Source organism: Nannospalax galili, unplaced genomic scaffold, assembly GCF_000622305.1.
Source record: "Nannospalax galili isolate Female #2095 unplaced genomic scaffold, S.galili_v1.0 scaffold537, whole genome shotgun sequence".
In the NCBI taxonomy this organism is placed as follows: Eukaryota; Metazoa; Chordata; class Mammalia; order Rodentia; family Spalacidae; genus Nannospalax; species Nannospalax galili.
Window position 1 is genome coordinate 43,687 of NW_008339916.1, and position 25,981 is coordinate 69,667.

The following is a 25,981-nucleotide window of genomic DNA, read 5'->3' on the forward strand; positions in this document are numbered from 1 at the left end:
CCATTCCTGCATCTCTGGAATACAGAAGATCTGATCATAGTAGATGATCTTAGTAATGTGAGTCTGTATAAGGTTTGTGAGTATTTTGTTGAGAATTTTTGCATTTGTGTTAAGGATACGGGTATGTAGATTTCTATTTTGTTGGGTCTTTATCCTGGTTTTCATATTAGAATGGTACTGGCTTCATAGAATGAGTTTGGGAGTTCCCCCTCTGTTTCTATCTTTTTGAATAATTTAACTAGTGTTGGCTGTCAGTCTTCTTTTGAAATTCTGGTAGATTTCTGTTGTTAATCTATCTGGACCTGGGTATTATTTTTAGTTGGGAGTTTTTGTATTGCTGTTTCAATTTATTTGTTATGGGTCTGTTTATCCTGTTGATATTTTCTTGATTTGGATTTGGTGTTCTCCATGAATTTAGAAATTCATCCGTTTCTTTTAAATTTTCAAATTTAATTGAGTGTAGGATTTTAAGGAATTACCTTATAATGTTCTGGATTTTTTGATGATTATAATATTATTTCAACTCCATCAATGATTTTGTTAATTTGGATTTTATTTTTTTCTTTCTTTTGATTAACTAGGCTAAGACCCTATCTTGATAGGTATGTCCTGATAGTCTGTCTTGAGCTCTTAGATTCGTTGATTCTTTGTATTGTTTTGTTTCTATTTCATTGATTTCTTCTCTGGTATTTGTTATTTCTTCTTATCTATTAGGTTTGGATTTGTTTTGTTAGTGCCTTTCCAGAGTCTTTAGTTTTACTATCAAGTCATTTATATGTGCTCGTTCTGATTTTTTAATGTAGGCACTTAGAATTACAAATTTCCCTCTTAGGCCTGCTTTTGAAGCATCTCAGAGATATTGTTGTTTTCTATCATTTTCATTTAGTTCCAGGAATACTTTTCTTTCTTAATTTCTTCTTTGACACATTCATCAATCAGGAGTGTGTTGTTTAATCTCTGTAAGTTCGTGTAGTTAATAGAGCTTCTTTTGCTGTTGATATTAAGCTTTATTATATTTTGATCTGATAGAATCCATGAAATTGTTTTAATTCTTTTGTATTTGTTGAGGTTTGTTTGTGCACCAGTATATGTTCAATTTTAGAGGCACTCCATGTGCTGCTGAATAGAAAGGGTAGTCCTTGGTTCTTGTGTGGAATATTCAGTAGCTGTCTGTTAGGTACTTCTGATATAAGATGCCCAGTTGGCCTTTCTATTGGAGATGGTGGGGTATTGAAGTCATCAACTGTCACAGATTTGGAATTAATCAGTGTTTTGAAGTCCTGTTGTAATGTTTTTATGAAACTGGATACTCCAGAGCTTGGTGTGTGTATGCTCATGATTGTAATATCTTCTTGGTCATTTTTCCTTTGATTACCATTAAGTGACACTCTTTATCTTTTCTGATTAGTTTTAATTTGAAGTCTAGTTTTAAGGTACTAGAGCTGCAAGACCTGCTTGCTTCTTAGTACCATTTGCTTTGAATGTTGTTTTTCCATCCTTTCACTCTAAGATAGTGTCTGTGCGTGAAGGTTAGAAAAGTTTCTTGAAAATAAAAAGATGGATTTTGTCTCTTAATCCATTCCACTAGCCTGTGTCTTTTGACTAGGGAGTTGAGGGGATTGATATTTAGAATTATTATTGAATGATGTGTATTGATTATGGTTATTTTAATTTATTTGTGCTCTTGATCCCATTTTGTGTTTCCACAATTATGCTTTCATTAGTTTTCTTTCTGTAACCTCTTGGTATATTCCTTTGTGTTTTGGGTCCTTTGTATTATTTCAAGTATTTTCTGTAGGGATGATTTGGTGGATATGTATTCTTTCAGCCTATTTGTATCTTGGAAAAATTTTCTCTCCCTTTCAACTATGATAGATAGTTTTGATGGGTAAAGCATTCTAGGTTGACATCCACAGCAATTTAGAACTAGGAACACTTTGGTCCAGGCTCTTCTGGCTTTCATAGTTTGCACTGAAATGTCAGCTGTAATTCTGATGGGTTTTACTTTATATATAACTTGTTTTTCTCTAGCAGCTTTCAGTACCCTCTCTCTGTTCTGTACATTTAGTGATTTACCATGCTATGCTGTGGTGAGTTTCTGTTCTGGTCCTGTCTTATTGGTGTCCTGTGTGCTTCTTATATCTGAATAGGTATGCCTTTCCTTAATTTGGGGAAATTTTCTTCTACAATCCAGTTGTAGATTTGGTCAGTGCCATTGACCTGATGATTCTTCTTCTTTCTATATACTTATTGTGTGCAGATTTGGTTCATGGTGTCCGACATTTCTTGCAGAATCCATTCTTGTGTTTTAATTTTTTTTCATATTCTTTGCTTAAGCAGTCAAGTTTCTCCAACTTTATCATCCATTCTTGATATTCTGTATTTCAATTCACTCATTCTGCTTGTGAGACTTTCTCCTGTAGTTTCAAATTGACTTCTTGAACTTTTCAATTCCATCTTCATTTAGACTTGGGTATTCTTCAGTATTTCTGTCTCTTTTGTGAACTCGCATTTCAAGTTATGAATTGTTTTTGACATTTTTTTCAGTTGTATATTTTTCCTCAAGCTTCAGTCAGGAGTTAATTCCAATCCTCCTTGAGTTCATTGAGTTGTTTGTGTGTGGTTTATTTTTAAGTTATTTGATCATGTTTATGATTATCGGCATCATGGGGATCATCCAGGTGATTCTCATTGGAATACACTTCTGTAGGACTGGGGGGTTCTGTTGGGGGACATACGCTCTTGGTTTTTCTTATTGTGTCTTTGAGTTGATATTTGGGCATATGGATTTCTTTTATAGGTTTTCTGTCTGATATGAAGTTCTAGAGTGCCTTTGTTTAGTGGAAGTTTGGTTCTTTTTATATTGTTGATATAGCTTGATTGCTTTTTGCTCAAGTAGGAATAGTTATTTGGTGTGTGATCGGGTACTCACTTTTGATTTTCATATGTGGGATAGTGTGCTTCCAAGCTGATTTCGTGAAGTGTTATCCAGTGGGGGAAAAGGATTTCAAGGCCATAGGGGTCCAGTGACTTCATTCTGGCAAGCTAGTGAGGAGGTCTCAGGCAGAAAGTTCAGGAAGGGTTCACAGAACTAAGGCTGGTGTGGGGTCAGCATAAAGAGGGCCTAAGTAGCTAGGAGGAATAAGTGTGGCTCCCAAAGGATCAAGAAGCAGTGTGTGGGCTCTTGGTTGGTATGCTAGTATAGATGTCTGAAGCAAGAAGAGTAGGAGTGGTCAGAGGCCCAAAGCCAAAGGCTGACATGTTCAGAGAGAGATTGGAGTTGTTCAGGGTGCAGGTGAATCAGGCTTCAGTGGGCTGTGTCTGACTTATCAAGGTAGTGTTCAGGTCTCTGACTGGCAGTTCAGGAGGTGGATTGGGTGGCTGGGGACAGCCAGGGAGGGTTTAACCAAGTAGGCAGAGTAGGTTTGGGCCCTGAACCTGGAGAATGCAGCTAGTCTGGGTGCAGATCAGGATGCAGTGGGTGGGATCTGGGTGAAGAGGCTAGTTAAGAGATCTGAGGTAGGAAAAGCTGGATTGGGTCTATGCCAAAGGCTGGAAGGGGGTGGCCGACAATGAGCATAGTCTTTGCATTATTTTCATCCCTCCCAGTCCCCCTTCCAACTTTTCATATGTTCCCTCAATCCCTGACTATTTCTTCTCTTCTTCTTTGAGTATTATTATTATTACATACATACACATACATTCTATATATACACCTGTGTGCACACACACATGAACACACACTACACACACACACACACATATATATATATGTATATATATGTATGTATATGTACTGAATCCATTTAATGTTGCTCCATTATGTACATGTATTTAGGGCTGGCTGCCCATTTGGGATTAGATAACCTCTCAGAGAGCTAGTCAATGGGCCAAACTAATTCTTTCTCCATTGATTGCCTGTAGCTCTTCATCTTTAGGTGGGACCCTGTGACATTTTCCTCATCAACATTGGCATCAAACTTGACATGGTTTTTACATTATGTGGATCTCCATAGATTACCATACTGTGGCTATTTCACTTTTGCTGCTTCCATATAATGTCTAGAATGAATTAAATATCAGCATCTATCTTGTTCCTCATGGCGTTACATTCTTTCTCCCTGAGCCTTAGATGTAGATGTGTCATAATAGATGTGTCACTTAGAACTGAGTACATCACAGTCACTTATTTGGTGCCTTTGTCCAGGTTTTTCCAACAGTATCTTTTTTCTCCCTTTACATAACTAACGTCTATTTAGGTTAATTTAGTTTTAGTCATTTGAAATTTGATTTTTGAATCTTATTATATTTAGTTTGAGATTATAGTGAAAGTTTTGTGTTTATTTCTCATATATACAATAAAGTTTTATCTTTCAGGTGAATCTCATTTTAAACATGATTCAATATTTTACTATTTTAATTTTTTCAGATTGACTCACCTATTTACTGAAATTGTGTCAGTAATATTCTATTCATATATAAACCATGTTTAGTCATATATATTATATATGTAATATATTACATATATAATGTGTATGAGGGTGACTTGTGAGAAAACTTTTTATTTCATTAAAGACTTATTGAGTATAATTTGTGCTCCCCAAAAAAACTCAAGGTAAAAATGAAGGAAGGTGACTGAATGGGATCGAAATACAATGTATTAAACACTCACAGAATCAATATAAATTTTTAAAAAGAAAATTTTATTGAATAAGCAAAAGGAAAAAGTTGGCTGATATTACTGTAGGAATTACTGTAATATTAAATGAAATGGAGAAATATAGATATTCTTCGTATCCTATCTGTTCATGTCTACTTATAAAAATCTATCTTTTTTAATAATTTAGGCAGTGTTGGCTGTAGATATTCTGCAATGTCTGGTATAATTTTGCTGTCGTTCCATCTGGACTTGGGCTTCTTTTAATCAGAGGTTTTGTAATACTGTTTCAATTTCTTTATTTGTTATGGGTCTGTTTAAGACATTGATCTATTCTTGATTTACCTTTGGTGGTTTCCATTAATTTAGAAATTCATTCATTTCTTTTAGGTTTTCAGATTTGATACATTATATGTATTTAATGTATTCCCATATGATTTTCTGAATCTTTTTGGTGTCTGTTGTGATATTTCCCCTTTGTTCTCTGATTTTGTTGATTTGAATTTACTTTCTTTTGATGAACTAGGCTAAGGTTTGATTTATCTACAAAGAATGAGCTCTTAGAATAATTGATTCTTTATATTATTTTGTTTCTACTTCATTAATTTATTCTCTTATTTTTCTTATTTCTTCTTGTCTGCTAGGTTTGGGTTTTTTTCTTTGCAGTCTTGAGTTGTAGTGTTCAATCATTTACAGAGCTGCAAAATTCTCGTAATTATACCTTCATTTTTTTTTCCTGTAGCTTCTTGGGTATGATCATTCCATTCTTCAGTCCTTTGTATTTCTTTGAGTGTTCTCTGTAGGGCTAGTTTAGTGAACATGAAATATCCCAACCTATTCATGTCATGGAAGATTTTTCTTTCCTCATCATGTATGACAAGAGTTTTGCCGGACGACATTCTGGTTTGGCATCTGTGATCATTTAGAACTTGGAATACTTTAGTCAAGTCTCCTCTGGTTTTCAAAGCTTGCATTCAATAGTTAGCGGTAATTCTGATGGGTTTTTCTTTATGTGTGATTTGTTTTTTTTTTCTTTTGCATCATTAATCATTCTCCTTTTATTCTGTACATTTAGTATTTTTCTTAAGATATGCTGTGGGGAGTTTGTGTTCTGGTCCTGTCTATTTGGTATTCTGTGTTCTTATATTTGTATATGTGTGCCTTTAATTTAGAGAAATTTTCTTCTATAACCCTGTTAGAGATCTGGTCAGTGCCATTGACCTGGGATTCTTCTCTTTCCTCTATGCCTATGATGCACAAATTTGGTCTTTTTATGGTATCCCACATTTCCTTAATATTCCATTACTTTGTTTTAATCTTTTCCATATTCTTTGCTTGGTGGGTCCAATTCTTCAATTTTATAATCTAGTCTCGATTTTCTGTTTCACATTTCATTCATTCTTTTGTTGATATTTTCTACTGTTGTTTCAAATTGGCTTATTGAGTTTTTCAGTTTCATCTTCCTTCTGCCCGTCTTCTTCACTATTTCTATCTCTTTCATGAATTCATTTTTCAAATCCTGAATTGTGTCTGTCATTTCATTAATCTGTATCTCTGTATTTTATTGAGCTTCAGTCAGAAGTTTATCCCTTTACTCCTTGAGTTCTTTGAGTTGTTTGTATGTTCTTTAAATTCGTTGATCATGTGTATGATTATTCTTTAAATTTCTGTGTTCTGGGATTTCTCTAAGTAGTTCTTTTTGCAGAACTCTTCCATAGGACTGCTGGGGTTTGGTGGGGACATTTTCTTTTTTTCACATTATTTTTATTTTTTCATTTTGTTTTAGGCATGTGAATTTCTTTTGCTTCTTGTGTGTCTTTTATGAAACTCAAGACTACCTTTGTTGAGTTGAAATTTGATTCTTTTTGTATTGTTGATGTAGCTTGGCTGCTTTGCTTTCATATTGGGTATGAAAAGTTAGTTGGTCTGAGCTTCAGGGTCTCTCTTTTGATTTTATATTGGAGCAATGGGAAGGATTCACCCTACCCAGGAGCTCTCCAAAACGGTGAAGGAACCCTAGATAATTAGGGACTTTCTGGCAGCCTTAGTGGGATGGGCCCAAAGCTCAAGGAGAGGGGATGAGATGAGAACTTAATGTGCTGGCTCCTACTAGCCAACAAGTAAGACCTGAGGCCTGGAGTAGTGAGAGTGTATAGAGATGGTCTCAAAGCAGGGGAACGGGCACGGTGGAATTTGGGCAACACACCCAGGAAGGCTGCAGGTCAGTCAGACACTCTCAAGCAGTCTCAGAAGGATTCAGTTACCCCCTGAATCCAAGGTTCAAGGAGTGGGAATGGGAACAAAATGTGATGGCCCCTATTAGCTACCAGTGAAGATCAGGAGGAATTATTTAAACACAGTGTGAGCATTCTCATGAAAAGTATGTGTTAAAATAGAAAGGATGATAGTAAATGCATCTGATGCATAAAATAAGCATAAAATTAGGATAATAAAGTTTCCTTTAATTTTTGCAGGTTTTAAAAATAAATTTTCGCTGGCTGTGGTGTTGCACGCCTTTAATCCCAGCACTTGGGAGGCAGAGACAGGCGGATCTTTCTGAGTTTGAGGCCAGCCTGGTCTACAGAGTGAGTTCCAGGACAGCTGGAGCTACAAGGAGACCCTGTCGCAAAAAGACAAAAATAAATAAATAAACAAATAAATAAATAAATAAAATTTCCATGTGTTTTCCTTTATTGGGTTCACACTATAATCTCCTGATGAATAATTAATAATTTTCATAACTTCTTTTAATAATTCCTTATTAATGTGCACAGTTATGTGTGTATGATTTTACATTTTGCATTACCAAGAAAGCAATTGTATGCACGTATATATATGCATATATCATAATTATGTAATCAAAATCATGTTTACAAAAATCATGTTATTTACCTGTTTGATGTACTCAAAACATCTCTAATTTTATACTCCTTTCGTTTATGCAGAATGCGTGATTGTGTATGAGTGTTATGCCTGCATGTAGGTAAATGCACCCATGTCATGCAATGCCCGCGGAGGACAGAAGAGGCTGTCAGATCCCCTGGAACTGGAGTTACGGACAGTTGTTAGCTGCCATGTGGGTGCTGGGATTGGAACCCGGGTCTTCTGCGAGAACAGTCAGTGTTCTTAACCGCTGAGCCATCTCTCCAGTCCCCCCCCATAGTTATTTTCTATCCACTTAGTTTATCTGTACCTTATCTTGTTCCTCTGTGTTGATTATATTATCTTTTGATTTTATATATTGATTTTCTACATTGATTTTTTTTAAACAAAGCTTTCTCAGACTAACTAAGAAAAATCTGAACATTGAAAGCACAGTAAGAGGATCACTGAATCTCTAGTCCAGATTTTCTTCAGGCACTATGACTGATTTGCATCATTTTCCAAACTGAAACATACAGATATTAACACACACATAAACATACATGTAAAATGTGCTTACGTTATATATGATAGAATGTGAAGGTTGTTCAAGTTCAAAGTACACAAAACAAGTCTCTCGTAGTTTCATATGACACTCATAAAAATTTATTGGGGTTTGCTCATTTGCTGGTTTGCTTGAGTTGGTGTAGATATAACCCATCATGTTATACATACTAATAAAGCCCTTTACAACTGAGCTATGGCAGGATGGAGAGATGGCTCAGCAACTAAGAGCACTGGCTGTTCTTGCAGAGAACCTGGGTTTGATACTCAGCACTCACATTGTGACTAACCATCTGTAACTCCAGTTCCAGGAGATTTGACTGCCACTTCTGACCTCAGTGGGCATTGCACAATGGCGCTGCCCTTACCTACCTGCAGGCAATATACTCATACACATAAAATGAAAATAATAATAAATAAAATATTTAAAAAAACAGCTTAGCTATGCCCCCAGCACAGAATTTGTTGTTAAAAGGAAAATTAGTCTTTTTAAATTAAAAAAAAAATATTGCACTTTTGTGCATTTCATACAACAGCTCTTAATCAAATTTAGATCCTTTCCCCAATTAATACCCCCACAACCCCCCACCATTCTACATCATGAATTCTATCATACATGTTAAGTCCTTTCCAGTCAAGCCTTTGTACCCAGATGTCCTTCAGTGCAAATTCATTCACTGGAGTCTCTTCAGGCTATCTAGAAATCATACATAAGGTCTACTCTCCCTCACCCAGTAGTAATCAGTCTCCAACAGTTAACAGACTAGGGCCAGCCTGCCACCCATTTCTCTCACTCCACTCTGGGCCCTTGTCTGATTCAGTTGGCATGGCTTCTGTGCTCAATGGCGTCCTTGCCTCAAGTTCATATGTGCAAACTTTCAGTGACCTGAAACTTTTGCTTTCCTACGTTCATGAACCAAGCCTGGCTCTTACAATCTTTTCACTCCCCTTTCCACAATGAACCCTGAGCTGTGGGAAGATGAGGTTTAGTGTAGGGGTCCTATTCATGGACACATACTCTGCAGTCTCTTATTCTCTAAAACTTGTCCAGTTATGGTTTTCTGTGTGCACCACACTCTGTTTTATAAGGAAGCTTCACTGGTGAGAGTTGAGGGATGCACTAGTTTTCTCTCTACCTCTTGTTCCACTCCATTCCATGAGCCTTAGGTGTAGAGGTTCCACAGCAGATATGTTACCTAGGACTGGGCATCTCTCAGACATACATTCTCTGTCTGACCAGTTGAGGAACTCTACAGTAGCCCCCATCTGTTGCAAAAAGAAGCTTCTTTGAGAAACGTTGCATGATATACATGTCTGTAAATATAAGGATCCGTATTTAACATATGGTAAGAAATTTAATTTTCTTAGACATACAACAAAGATAACGTTTTCTCTAGGCTCTATGACCTCTCCAACCATGCATTTTTAAATATTTTATTTATTATTTTTATTTTATGTGTATGAGTGTATTGCCTGGATGTATGTGAGTGCACCCGTGTAGTGCAGTGCTATGGAGGTCAGGAGAGGGCTTCGGATTCCCCTGGAACTGGAGTTAAGGACGGTTTTTAGCCACCATGTGGATGCTGGGAATTGAACCCGGGTCCTCTGCAAGAGCAGTCAGTGCTCTTAGCCACTGAGCCATCTCTCCAGCCCCCAACCATGCATTTTTTATTATAATTACAATGCCACCCATGAGTTCACTCCCATTGAGAGGGCTTTAGGTCCAATTAGATAGCTGTTAATTACCCCCCAGATAACAGTGCCACTACTGCACCAATAGAGGTAGTTCGCTGTGCCAGTCCTTATAGTTATTCGGTTTTAGGGCTGGGTTGGGCCATTGATTGATTTTTCTCCTTTAGGAATTTGCATAGTGTCCTCTAGAACTATGAGAGATAGGTTTCAGGGAGAAGGCTTCCAGGACAGTTCCTGCTCCATCGCTCCCAAGTCCTGTGTCAGTAGTATGTCTTGTCAGCAGTAGGGTCTTGTTTCCAGTTTAGGGAGATAACGAAGAGTTCTGGGAATAGCTTATGTTATTTTGGGAGTCTCTTGGACTACTCTAATCTCCCAGTTGAAGGGAGGTATTTCCTGTCTGGCACTGTGTTCCTTGCAATACAAACTCCAGGTACACATATACACTAATGTTTAGACAATGTACATGCATTTCTCTGGGTTCTTGAGGCAACACATTTCCCTCTGGTTTCTCTTAGCTCCATAAAATCCATTCATCTCTACTCTCTCTCCATTTCTTCCGAACCCCCTCCTCCCTCCCCAGTCCAAGCACCCCATTATCCCCACCTTTCCCTAAATACCGCCTGCCTCCCTCCATCCCCCCATCCTGAGTTCCCTCCTCCTCCACAGTGGAGCCCTGCATATTCCTCCCTATTCCTTTCCCAGCCAAACACTCCCACTTTCCCCATCTTTCCCCTGGTAACATCTGTTCCCTACTATCCCCCTCTTTAAGGTCCTTTCTTTTCCTTTACCTCTGTGTCTCCTTTCCATTTTCCTGGCTCCTGGTGTTACATCAGGATATATAGTCACATATAAGGGATTGGTGCTATGATCTGCAGATGAGGGAAAATATACGACACTTGTGTAAATGTACCACAATTTCATTATACATTTGTCAGTTGAGGGACCTTTAGGTTGTTTGCATTTCTTAGTTAATTTGAAGAGAGTAGCAGCAAACATTGATCTACAGGTATCTCTGCAGTTGGATAAGTCCTTTACTTAGTAGGAGAGGTTTATGGATCTTATGGTAGACTCATTTTTAGGCCTGTAACCCATCATCTTTTTATTGGTCATTTATTTTTTTTGTTTCTTTGTTCTTTGAGTTCTTTGTATATTCTGGATATTAATCCTCTGTCAAATGTGTAGCTGGTAAAGATTTTCTCCCCTTCAGTGGGTTTCCTTTCCTCTTCCTGGTAATTTCTTTTGCTGTATAGAAGCTTTGTAGCTTAATGAGGTCCCACATGTGATTGTTGACCTTAATGCCTGAGCAGCTGATGTGCAACTTAGAGTTCTTTCCTAAACCTATATCTTGGAAGATACTGCCTGTGTTTTCTTCTAGCAGTTCCATAGTTTCAGGTTTTATATTGAGGTCTTTGATCCATTTGGAGTTGACTTTTGTATTTTTAAAAAATTATCTTAATTTTTATTTGTGTGTGTATGTGTACATGCGTATGCTACGTGTGTGCAGGTACCTTTCGAGAACACAGGAGAGCATGAGATCCCTTGTGGCTGGAGATACATGTGGTCATGAACTATGCAGTGTGATTACTTGAAATTGAACTTGGTCCTATGGAAGAGCAGCAATTATTCTTAATCACTGAGCCATCTCCTCAGCCCCATTGTGACTATTTTGGTAATGGCCTTATCTTACTTTGCTGCAACTTCATGATTCAGTGACAGTAATCAATTTTGTAATGCTTTTGTACAGACAAAATTGCAAAGTTCATTATAAATACGAAGTCCCTGAACTTCTGTAAACCACATGCAACCCCGATATACTGCTATCATTTAAATTAATGTTGGTTAACATTTAATGCTATGTCCATTACAGTAATCATCAAATTTTTGAGGTTTGTATGCCATAGCAAAGGCTTTGCGAAGTACTTTTTCACATTTTAATAATATTTACTCTTTTAAATACTTAAAAAGAGAAAAAAATTATTTTTGCAGAAATAGGTGCATTGTTCTTTTAACCATATTCTCAGCTTCCCCTCCCAGTACATTTTGCAGAGACCAGCTTCGTAGATGCCAAGTCTTCATATTTGCTTATGCTACTGTGTGCACCCTGCATTACTATACATACTGATATTATGTATACTTATATACATACAGAGTGTTTGTTTCTTGCTTTTGGTCAATTAGACTGCAGTTACATAACACCCAGCAATTTGCTTTCCCTACCAAAAACGTTATTGAAATATGTTATTCCAAGTCACATTTTTCATCTGCATTGTAACCTAAACTCTGTTAAGCCTTCAAATGCAAAACTTTCTCAAAAGGGTTACTCTCATAAATTTGGTATTTTGTAGTTAAGGAAACAAATATACCTATCCTGGTATGAGCATTACATATTATGTACATGATCACAATATCCCATAGTTTCAAGCAAAGATCTAAAAATTTAATGTATTAGTTCAAAAATACAGTGAATTTACATTTCCCCAAAGGAAGAAATATTGTAGAAAAAGTCTTTGGGGAGCTATTGTATAGTACTGAAAGTATTATCAAATGTTGTCTACAAATGCAGCTAGTTAAGCTTAATGTCTGGCGTTCTAATAGCGTTACTATGTGCATGATAATAAATGGTAAAAGTTAATATTTTGTTACATATTCTAAGCATAAGTTAAATTGTGTACAGGAATGTGTTCTGTGAGTAGTAAATACTCATTGAGAATAAACATGACACATTCAAAATAAAAACCTAGAGAACAATGACTGCCCCATAGCAAGAAACGTGAACATGGAAAATCATTTATCTGTTTTAGATACTGTTGTTTTATTAGCATCAGTTTATATTTTCTCATTTTTACTGATGGAGCACCATTCTGTCCAAAAGGTTCAGGTATTCATAATGTGGGTTTGAAATGTTGAATTCACATATAAGGAATTGGGGGAATATGATGTAAATTAAAATTACATGCACTGATTATTTCTGACCCACATCAACTGTATTTAGCAACAGCTCACTATAAACACTTGAAATATACCATATTATTTTAATCAGATCAGGTTATACATTTCAACTATGTCCTACTTATTTGTGCATATTTATGGAGTTATACACATAAGGATTTCTGTCCTTTTTAATGAAAATGTACTGTCCTAAAAGAATCAAATGACACCTCATAAAAATATAGCCTAGAGTTTTGGGAAACAATTATTGTTTCTATTATTCCAAGGTTAGCTAGTTATTTCTACTCTATATCAATAGAGAATAATAGTAATTTTACTGTCTCTGATTTACTGCATTATTATATGTTATTTAATAATTTTTATAGAGTATGGAAAACTAAAGTACTTCATATGCAGTCAGTCTATTACAAACAGAAACACATTATTATTCATAAAGAAATTTGGGGGCTGTAGAGCTTAGTGGGTAAGAGCACTTACTGTGCAAGCATCAGGACCTGAATTTGAATTCTCAGCACCCACATAAGAAAAGCAAGGTGTACTGTAACCCCAGTGTTTTGGCAGTGGAGACAGGAGGATATCTGGGGCTTGCTGAGTTAGCTGCAGGTTTGCTGGAGGGCTGTCCTGAAAGAATAAAGCACAGAATGATAGAACAATACATTCAACCTTCACTTCTGGATGCCATGCATGCACCCTATGATTAGTTTAACATTTTAAATTAATTTTATTTAAGTTCCATTTAATTTTTATCTCATGTAAGACTTATGGCACATATGATAAATGAAAAAATAATCTCCTTGCACAAATCTGAAGGTATACATACATTTTTTTTCAAATTCATTATAATTTTTTTTATTTTTGAGAACTTTATATGGGCATTTTTTTCCTTTTGTCTAATTTTTAATTTTTTAAAAAATTTATTTAATAACCACATAATTAGTAGAAGCATTTGATTATAACAGCATTGACATAGTCAATAACAGTTTCCAGAGCAAAGATGCATGTTTTTCACAATTTGTTGTAAATTTTAGGTTCACAGTTTTGGATTAATACAGTTATACAATATTGAACTCAGTATAAACCCTGTAAGACATAAAATTGAATGAGGTTTTAACTTTTAAAAAATATCTCCATTTCATTTTAGAATATATTGTTTCATATAGAAAAACTCAATTTAAATGCAAATAACAGATGTTGGTACATGTGTCTCTATTCTCTGTATATCTGATTATTACTAGTCACAGTTGGTTACTTTCTGGGATCATTGGCACATGAGCATGGATATAAATTTATTAGGTAGATTTCAATGGTAATATTTTTCATATCTACTTATTAACATGAAACAAATTTCTTTGCTTCCTCAAATTTAACTCAGTTTTTGTTGATTTTTTGTGTGTGTGCATTTCATACAGAACATCCCAAACAATCTTACTCATCTATATGCCCACATCCCAAATGGAACCCTCCCATAGCCCCCCGCCGACTGGATCCCATATACTCTGTCATCCCTGTTACTGTCCACAGTGTTGTTGGTGCCCCCAGCTGTTCCCCAGTGCTAGTCCATTCGCTGAGTCTAGTCAGCCTATCTAGAGTTCCTTGTTTTAGGGAGATCAGATCTTCTTCATCTAGCAGCAATCAGTTTCCAGCATTCCTTTAGATAAGATTGGGGTTTGCTGTTCATCCTCCCAGTTCTGTGCTGGGTTAGTGTCTGGGAGTATGAGCATTGTTTTTACATCATTCCACTCCTCCCATGCCCCCTCCAGCTCCTCCCATGTCTCCCTCCCATTCACTATCAATTTCTTGTCCTATTCTTTGATTATTATTGTTACATCTATGTACATACATTTATAAATATACATATCTAATGCACTTGATTCCAATTAGTGGTGCATGTGTGTACATGTATTTAGGTCTGAGCAGTTGGGATTAGATAACTTCAAAGTCCCTGGAGAAAACTGATTCTCCCTCCCTCAGCATCCATTGGTTGTCTGTAACTCTCCATCTAGAGGTGAGCACTCATGAGTTTTCCCTCATCCACAGTGGCATGCCAACTAGATTTGCCATTATATAGATCTTGTTGGGCTAACATACTATGGAGATTTCATGTGTGCTGCTTTCCTGTCATGTCTAGAATGCCAGCAGGCATCTTGTTCCTCTGGCTCTTACAATCTTGCCATGTCCTCTTTCATGATACTCAATGAGCCTTATGTGTAAAGGTTGTGTTATAGATATACAGGTTTTGGCTAGACATCCCACACTCACTTATTCTCTGTGTTTTGATCACTAAGGGAGAGAGAAAAGAGAAAGAATACTTATGTGGTGTGAAAAACTGTAGGGAAATGTATTATTTCCAAACTCTACTAAAAACTACACATATAAATGGGAGTGCATGTATGTAGCTGAAGGCTATATAACAAAAATCAGTTTCAGGAAAGAGAAACCTCCCTTTGAATTGTTGGTCAGAATAGTACAAGAGACTCCCAAAATAATACAGGCTATTGCCACAGCCCTTGATTGGCTTCCTAAACTTGAAGGTAAGACCCTATTGCTAAAGACAGGAAATACTGTAGACTCAGAATTATGAGCATTTGAGCTGGAAATGACTTGGAAGGCTCCTCCCCGAAGACTAGCTCTCATAGTATCAGAAGGTACTGTGTAAGCTGCCAAGGGAGAAAAATCAATTAATGCTTGTACCTAGCTGTAAAGCATATGAACCACAATGATGACCATTCCAGCAAATTATCTCTATTCATGCAATAGTGACCCTTTATTTTGGAGGCAATCAATAGATGTCTTATTGGATCTAAGGCCTACTCAATAGGAGGGAATTCATGCATGGATTCTGTACCTGTAGCCAAGTACACATAGTTGCAGAGTTCATGGACCCCAGAGAAGAATCTCTTACTGACCCTCTCTTAGAGCAGTGTAATTTCTTACTGTGTTATAAATACATACATTCATACTCACAGACAAATATGGATTTCATTGTTTATCAAAGAAGCATCCTTTTCCAAGAGTAATGCAGTATACATACATTTTAAGCATTGTTAAATGCCTTCTTAGTAAAATAGTCATCAGTGAAACCACAATGAATTTTGAAGCTGTTTTATTTATGTATTTATTTATTTACATATTTTTGTTTGTTTGTTTGTTTTGAAGACCATGTCTCATAAAGCTTAGGCTTGCCATGACTCACTGTGTGGCTAAGGAAAAATTTGAACTCTTGATCATTCCACCCTTTCTTCAGCAATGATCCTTGAGACTTTGGGAGTGGGGTGTGATACAGTTATCCCTTTTAGAGCTGGGTATTACACAATGTCTTTTTTTCTACACGTTGACTGATTGTATTTATTGTAATCTACTATGAAAAGAAGTTTGATGAGTGCTGAGAGATGCACTAATCTATGCATATAAAGATGACAACTTAAAGGGCACTTTATTACCATGCTCAATCTGAGGAATAATAGAGGTAATTTCTCCCAGGGTTTATGAAGTAGCCAGTCATGGGTTTTGGACCCAGTTACTGGTGCTAAGCATGAGGTCCATCTTTTGTAACAGGTCCAGTAAGAAAGTGGTTTGTTGCTCCCGTGATATTATTGCAAGAGTTGGAATATTTTGCCAGACTAGGTGGTACTATAGCTTGCAGAGTTCACAGCTAGCTGTAATTGATCATTAATTTCCTCCTGAAGTAACATGCACAAAACCTTTCAGCACTATTAAAGATAATCAGTAGAGATGAAACTGTGAGGTCAGTACCTGCTTGATTTTTTCCATGATTATTTTACAACTCACATAGCTTGAGTTTTCAGCAATACGTTATTACTGTCAAGTTCTAGTGAAAAAAACAAGAGAAATGGCAATAGCCAGTATTGATTGTCTATGAGACTCTCCGGTCAATATCTCCAAAAGAGGGCATCCATTCCTGGCATTGGACTTTTTTACTTGCTCATTTTTGGTGTTCAGTAGGGGCATTTTTTCACCATTATAGGGAAACTCTATTTAAATTCTTTTATATATGTATATAGTCCAAGAAGCTTTTATAGTAGTAGGTTTCCATATGATTTATTTTTTATTAATTCTTTTAGAATTTTTTCCTTTTAATCATATTCAGAAAACCTACCCCATAACCTCTCAAATTAACCCCCACATCCCTAACCCACCCCTCCTCACTTTATGTCCTGTTATTTTTCTTTATGCTCTATCAGGTCTGATTTGGGTTTCTTAGATAGTCTTGGCTGTAGGTCTGTCCCCTAGAGAGTGGTCACCCTAACCAATATCACAGCCTTAATTAAAACTGACTCCACTCTTAGCTGCTACCAATTGTCAGTGTTTTTTCAATTAGGGGTAGAGCTTATGTTAACCTTCCCACTCCATGCCAAAATTTTGTTTAGTTTGGAGCTCACCAGGTCTTGTGCTTGCTATCTGTCCCATTGTATCTAGAAATAACTGCTTTTTAAAATTAAGCAACCACCTCTGGCTCTTAAAATCTTTTCAGTCCTCTTCCATAGTGATCCCTGAGCCTTGGGAAAAGAAGGTGGGATTTAAGTGTCCCATTTAGGACTAAGTGCTCTGCTATCTCTTGTTCTCTGTATGTTCACCAGGTGTGGTTCTCTGTAAATTACTGTTTGCTTTAAGAAGAAGTTTCTCTGGTAACATTTGAGAGCTGCACTAACCTGTGGGTATAAGGATAAGTCATTAATTATTGGTTTAATACTATATCCATTTAGGAGAACATTAGTAGTAGGTTCTCTCATATGTCCTGTGAGCTATCTAGCAGTGCGTTCTTGACCCTGATAACAGTGCCAGTTATGGGCCCCATCTTGTGAAACCAGCCTTAAATCAAAATCAGAAAGTGGGTGGTTACTCCTCTAGCATTCATTCCACTATTGCACTATTGATCATATTGAGATAGTCTAGTTGTTATTTTAGCTTCCAGAGTTTGCAGCTGGTCAATGTTAATGATTAATTTTCCAGTAGCTTGCACACCTTCCTGTATTATGAAAGCTGAGCATTAGAGATGAAGCTTTGAGGTCAGTATCATGTTAATTTCTCCATGTTTGTTTTCTGACTCACATATGTACTGTCTTTAGCAATCTGGTGCTACCATCAAATTATGGAAGTAACCAAGAATAATGGTGATATACTGTATTGTTTGAGGTCTATGGGAAAAGTCTTACCCATCTTCCTATTTCTATGTAGGTTTATGTCTGGTTTTAGCTTGCATGGGTCTTGTGCATGTGTTCACCATTGTTGTAAGTTAATATGAGCAACTTCCCAGCCATTTGGAAAACTGTTTCCTTGTGATGTTCCACCACCACTGGCTCTTATTCTTTCTGCTTCCTCTTCTGAACTGGATCCTGAACCCTGGGTAGTGTAGGTTTGATAAAGGTGCCCTACCCAGAGACAAGCATTCTGTAGTCTCTTGTGTTCTGTACGTTGGCTAGTTGTGGCTTTCTGGGTTAATCACCATATATTGCATGAGGAAGCTTTGCTGATTAAAGAGGTGTTTCTCTTTTTTCTTTTTAAAGAATTTCATACATGACTCCACCAACAGAGATACTTAGCTGGGTCAATCATTGTTGTGTTTATTAGGATTTACTGCTGGGTTGAAACAATGATTTTCTACATTGACAGCTTGCATGGTATTCTCTGACGCTATGAAAGCTAATCTTCTGGGAGAAGGCCTCCATCCATTCAGCTTAATTGCTCCAAGTCCTTTGTCCAAAGTATGTCCTATCTTCAGCAATAAGGTCTTACCTTCAAGTTCTAAGACTTTTACTTGGGAGATAATTAACAGCTGTCTAATTGCACATATGGCCTACTTAATGGGACAGAATTTATGTGTGGTTCTATAAACATAGTCAAATACATATGGCTGGAGACGTCATAGATTGTAGAGAAAAATCTACTTTTGTCACATCCCTAGACTAGCAGAATTTCTTAACCTTTTCTAAATATGTATTCTTATATTTACAGATAAGTGTACTTCTCACCACTCATCTAAAAAGCTTTTATTCATTTTGGAGAAATGGCTCAGTGGTTAAGAGCACTGACTGCTCCTGCAGAGAACCTGGGTTTGATGCCAGCACCCACATGGTGGCTACAAACCATACTTAACTCCAGTTCCAGGAGAATCTGAAGCCCTCTTCTGACCTCCTTGGTATTGCACGACATGGGTGCACTCACATACATGCAGGAAATACACTTATATACATAAAATAAAAATAATGAATAAAAATATTTTTAAAAAGCTTTTATCAACAGATGGAGAATATTACAGAGTTCCAGAAATTTTCAAACAGAGAATAAGTGTCTGTGAGATGCCCAGCACTAAGTGACACATGCACAAAACAACATCTACACCTAAAGCTCTTTGAAAGGAAAATTTTAGGACTTGTGAATTATATATCAATAAATATTTTATATAAGAACAGTATCCTTGAAAACGAATTATTTGCAAGATTAAATTCCATGGAATAGCAGTGACTAGAAAATTTCAGTTTCCCGTTTGGAATCTTTGACATGATTTCAGTAATTCTGCACATTAGCTAGAATTAGTCCCTACTTTAACCTTCTATTTTAATAAATAGATTCTTCAAAACTGTCATTGTTTTTTTTGAGACATTGGATCTCGATATATTTCTAAGATTACTGTTGAACTTGCAATCATCCTGCCTGAGCCCCCTAAGTGCTGCAGTTAAAGGTACAGATAACCATAACTGATTGAACTGAAATTTTCTCCAATATGAAAATTTCAAAAAACTTAAACATAAACATAGTTAAAATAATAAATTGAAAATATTCCATATAAAAATACTAGAATTGTCAACTGAATTGCCATTTTTGAACAGTACATTGTTGTAGGTGTGTGTCTCAATGACTGTCATATTGTAAGCATGCTGCTTATACTCTATAGGAGTCCTGCTTTTGACTTATAAATACAAAAACATCAGGTCAGCAAGATGGCAAAAAGGAGGTCCGTTGCTCAGAATTCTCCATAACAGTACTTTGGCAACCATTCATGAATAAAAGTGCCTCTTTGGAAACTTTGGATTCTGGAAAGGTAGTTAACACATCTGACAGAGCCAAAAACTGAGGAGGGATATTTTCAGTAAGTCCACTAAGCACATATGCCAGGATCACTAACATTGTGCTTTCTTATGAAACTGAAAATGTTCCTGCTTGTATGTAAACTGAGTAACAGTAACACTCCTATTATGCTTTTGTTCTGGCACCGCCATCACATATCTTCACCTTGTAAAAGAGGCCTGCAGTTCCATCTGTGGTCATTGGGTAATTCAGGTCTAGATTGCTCAACCACAGTATGTATACAGAGCTACCTTCTCAAGGAATCTAGTAGAAGACAGTACTATTTGTTGTACAAGAAGTGATTTTTCTGAACTCAATCTCAATTAATGTCCTGAAGCCACTCTTTACGCAGATTCAGCCCCTCATCTGTGATCAGGAAGCAGTTCTTCCCTCAGAAGATGTACTTGAAGAGAGAAATAAACAACAACACAGTAACAGGAGGGAACTGCACAACCTTACATTCAGCAATAAGTAGATTATGCAGACAGAAAAATCAATGTAGTAATAGAACTGAATAAAAGGAGAGACTCGATGTACCTAACACTTACGCAGATTCAGCCCCTCATCTGTGATCAGGAAGCAGTTCTTCCCTCAGAAGATGTACTTGAAGAGAGAAATAAACAACAACACAGTAACAGGAGGGAACTGCACAACCTTACATTCAGCAATAAGTAGATTATGCAGACAGAAAAATCAATGTAGTAATAGAACTGAATAAAAGGAGAGACTCGATGTACCTAACACGTATATGTGCAACATATATTCAAACACTCCAGAAAAAACATCCTTAAACTCACAGAAAGTAGTATTCAGAATATATTATACATTAAACCACAGAAATAGTTAACAAATTTACAAATACTGACATAACATCAAATCTGTAATGTACAATGGTCTAAAACTAAATGTCAACAGCAGAAGAAATATGATTAATTAACCAGCATATGTGAAGGTAAAGAAATATCTTACTGAAAAAGTAGGTGAAAGAAATCGGGGAAATAAAAATTGTCTTGAGTGGTAGGAAGGGAAGAGCCAGGGTCTTTTAATGATGCGACTCTTGGTAGGTTAACCAGGTGCCAATGGATGGAAACACACCAAAGAACATTCAGGGACAGATTCGACTCAATGGGCATATATAAATTAAGAGCACATGAGAACAAAATTTGTTGGGTGTAGTAAGAGGTGTTCAGATAGGTAAGAGAATTTAAATATGATCAAAATATATGAAATAGGATGGAGGAAAAACAACTGTAGAAGGGAAGTATATAGTGATGGCTATATTTACATCTAAGACCTAGAGGACAGGGCAGAAGAGGGGGTGGAAAGATTGTAAGATTCACATGATCAGGGGCTGAATCTGTGTACAGAGTGGCTTCAGGACATTAATTGAGATTGAGTTCAGAAAAATCACTTCTTGTACAACAAATAGTACTGTCTTCTACTAGATTCCTTGAGAAGGTAGCTCTGTATACATACTGTGGTTGAGCAATCTAGACCTGAATTACCCAATGACCACAGATGGAACTGCAGGCCTCTTTTACAAGGTGAAGATATGTGATGGCGGTGCCAGAACAAAAGCATAATAGGAGTGTTACTGTTACTCAGTTTACATACAAGCAGGAACATTTTCAGTTTCATAAGAAAGCACAATGTTAGTGATCCTGGCATATGTGCTTAGTGGACTTACTGAAAATATCCCTCCTCAGTTTTTGGCTCTGTCAGATGTGTTAACTACCTTTCCAGAATCCAAAGTTTCCAAAGAGGCACTTTTATTCATGAATGGTTGCCAAAGTACTGTTATGGAGAATTCTGAGCAACGGACCTCCTTTTTGCCATCTTGCTGACCTGATGTTTTTGTATTTATAAGTCAAAAGCAGGACTCCTATAGAGTATAAGCAGCATGCTTACAATATGACAGTCATTGAGACACACACCTACAACAATGTACTGTTCAAAAATGGCAATTCAGTTGACAATTCTAGTATTTTTATATGGAATATTTTCAATTTATTATTTTAACTATGTTTATGTTTAAGTTTTTTGAAATTTTCATATTGGAGTAAGATATTTGAATCATTTGTACCAGTCTTTCTTCCTCCACCAACTCCTCCCCCACAAAAGGGATTTTTAAAACTGGCAGTTCAATCAGTTATGGTTATCTGTACCTTTAACTGCAGCACTTAGGGGGCTCAGGCAGGATGATTGCAAGTTCAACAGTAATCTTAGAAATATATCGAGATCCAATGTCTCAAAAAAAACAATGACAGTTTTGAAGAATCTATTTATTAAAATAGAAGGTTAAAGTAGGGACTAATTCTAGCTAATGTGCAGAATTACTGAAATCATGTCAAAGATTCCAAACGGGAAACTGAAATTTTCTAGTCACTGCTATTCCATGGAATTTAATCTTGCAAATAATTCGTTTTCAAGGATACTGTTCTTACATAAAATATTTATTGATATATAATTCACAAGTCCTAAAATTTTCCTTTTAAAAATCAATATTTCAGTGTTTTAGAATGTTCACACATATGGGGATCATTAATTCTAATTCTATGCTATTTCCATTATAACAGAGAGAAGCCCTGTATTAGGTTACAGTCACTCTCCGTTTCTTGTTTTCCTAACACCTGGTAGCTTCAAATCTACATTCTGTATAGATTTACTTACTCTAGATAATATATGTAAATAGAATAATGTGTTTTGATCCCCCCCCATTCTCTCCCATCCAAATCCTCTTAACCCTTTCCACCACCAGTTTTCCTTTCCAAGTTGATGTACTCTCTCGTAAACCCAGTGAGTCCACTTAGTGCTGCTGACATGTGCATGGATGTGGGTCATCCCCCGGGGGATACAGAAACTTTCTTCTTGTGACACACATAAAGAAAAGCGATTCTCAGATTGGTGAGATGGCTCAGATGACTCAGTGGTTAAGAGTACTGGATGCTCTTACAGAGGACCCAGGCTCGTTTCCAAGCACCCACATGGCAGGTAACAACCAATCATGAATCCAGTTCCAGGGGAATCCAACGCCCTCTTTTGGCCTTGTCAGACATTTCATGACACGGGTGCACTTACACGTAAGCAATACACGCACACACATAAAAGTAAAAATAATAAAATATTTATGAAAAAATAGAAAAGTGATTCTCCCTGCCCTCAAAAACATCAATTTTCAATAGCTCCTGAGTTAGGTAGTGGTCCTGAAAAATCCTCCCCAGTCCATGCAAAAATTTTAAAATGATGCTCGGTATATATCATTTCCCTCCAAACAAGGATCAGGTAACATCATAGAAGAAGGGGCAGAAAGAATGGAAAAGCCAGAGGATGGTGAGGAGGGCTGTGAAATGCTGGTCTCTGCACATGCCAGAGTTATTGCACACATAAACCCTTAGCAGTTGTGGTTAACAGATATTTAAAGCAACTACTCTATAATTTTTCTTTTGGATTTTTGAGGCAGTCTTTCTATAGTCCCAGCAGTCCTGGAATGCATATGCGCACCAGGCTGGCCTTGATCTCACTGTGCTCTGCCTGCCTCTGCTTTCTGAGTGCTGGAAGGGATGCACTGCCTTCTCTAGATAATGATATCTATTTTTTATTTATTTTTTTCATTTATACTTTGAAATTTATAGCTATGAAGCCATAGCTTAATCCTGAATCATAAATATTAGTACACTTTTTTGGCTTTTTGGACATTTTATGTGGGAGACAAGCTTGAGCCTAGGTTGAAAGTCTTATTGACAGCCATACAGCAGGCCCAAGGCAACGGCCCAATGGCTGGAACCACAAGGAACACCTTGTGACATTTGCTCCCATTGGCAGATCATGAGACTGATGCCTAGAGCTCACCACTCCCTAATCACCACCCTTGGGATTCCAAATTGCAACACTTAGATATTGCAACAGTCAGGGTCACAGGCTCTGTAATCTGAAACCCATTATGCTAATGAGGTATCCTACCTGCTATTCTGTGATAGGACATTAAGTCTGTTATGCCAATAGGATGCTGTCTGTTATGCTAATGAGGCATCCTACCTGCTGTACTGTGATAGGACGCTAAACCTGTTATGCTAATAAGGTATCCTACTTGGTGTGCTGTCGTTGGACCACTACCCCATATAAGATTGTGCTTTCCTGCAATAAAGCAGACTGTGTCACTGAACCTGGTCTCCTGTGTCTGAATGCACCTCCGCTGACACAGTGGCCTCACCAGCCCTGGCATCCAGGACCGGGAAGAAGTGGCCACAACAGAAGGCAGCACAGGGCAAGCAGAAGAGCTGTCTCAGCACCAGGCGAGCAGAAGAGCTGCCTCAGCCCAGGGCAGGCAGAAGAGTGGCCTCAGCCCAGGGTGAGCAGAGGAGCAGCCTTGATGCCAGTGAGAACAAAGGAGCAGCACCCATGAGAACGGAGGAGCGACTGTTGCTGGCGGTGACCGCAATTTTATATTCCAAAATTTCATACAAAGTATTTTGACTATATTCATACCTCTCCTCCCCATACCCAGCCCCTCCCCACTACCGTCATTTCATGTCCTCCCTTATTGTCATTTTTATTTAGTTATGTATGAATTTTTCAAGCCTCTTCATTTTTTAAAAAAGTTAGGATGAACCGTTTATTTTTGCTACACTTTGCAGGCAGTACATGCTTCTTTTTAAAAAAAAGAGATTTTGTGCATTTCATATAATAGATCTTAATGAAATTTCAACTCCCTCTCCCATCTGTGCCACCCATAGTCCCCCCACTAGATTTCATGCATTTTGTAATATATATTATGCTATATCTGGTCAAGCATTTGTACCCAGGTGTCCATTGGTGCAAGTTAATCCACTGGAGTCTAGTCAGCCTATCTAGTGTCACTCCCTTAAAGAAGTTCTACTCTCTCTTACCCAGCAGCAATCAGCTGCCAATAGTTCTTCAGCTAGGGCTAGGGCCTATACTGGGTTTTTGTCTGATTGAGTCAGCTTTGGTCTTGGGTATGCTGTCATCATTGTCACAATATCATATGAGCAAGTTCCAAGTTGTCTGAAAGCCTCTCTTTCCTTATGATCATGCACAAACCCTGGCTCTCACAATCTTTCCACCCCATCTTCAACATGGTACCTGAGCTGTGGGCAGATGAGTTTTAATCTAGGAGTCTTATCCAGGGGCATACACTCTGTAGTCTCTTGTTCTCTAAAATTAGCTGGCTGTGGCCCTCTGTGTGCATCACACTCTCTTGTATGAGGAAGCTTTGCTGGTGAGATTTGAGGGATATATTAATATTCTCTTTACCCCCTGTACTGCTATGCTCCATCAAACTTAGGTGTATAGGTTCCACTATAGATGTGTCACTTAGGATTGGGAATCTCTCAAACACTTATTCTCTGTGTATGATCAATTGTGGAAATCTGTAATAACCTCTATCTAGTGCAAAAAGAAGCTTCTTTGATGATCTGTGCATGGTATATTTGTATATAAGGGATTAGTGCCAAGATCTGTATGTTCCCATCTCTTTATCTATGGAATAAAACCAGCTTGATCATGCTGGATGAACTTTTTGATGTGTGTCTATGTGATTTGCAATTATTTTTTTCAGAATCTTTGTGTCTATGTTCATTGAGGATATGGGCCTCTAGTTTTCTTTCTTGTTGTGGCTCTACTTGTGATACTTTGGGAGTTTGCCCGTTTCTATCTGTTTTAATAGTTTAAGCAATATTGGTTCTACGTAGATCTCTGAATGTCTGGTAGAATTCTGCTGTGAATCTGGGACTTTAGCTGGGAGATTTTTATATTGTTGCTTCAATATCTTTATTTGTTATGGGTCTGTCTAAACTGTTGCTCTGCTCTTGGTTTAACTATGGTGATTTTCATGAATTTAGAAATTTGTCCATTTCATTTAGATTTTCAAATTCAGTGGAGTATACTCCATTATAAAGAATTCCCTTACTATGTTTTGGAATTTTTTTGATGTCTGTTGTAATGGACTTGTTCTTTCTTTCTTTTGGTTACCTGGGCTGGGCATCTGACTATCTTGCTTAAATTTGCAAAGAACCAGCACTTAGTTGCATTTTTTTTTAATTCTTTGTTTCTATTTTATTAATTTCTACTCTGATTTTTGTTATTTCTTCTTGTCTACTAGATTTTGGGTTTATTTGTTGTCTTTCAAGTATCTTGAGATGAAAGGTTAATTCA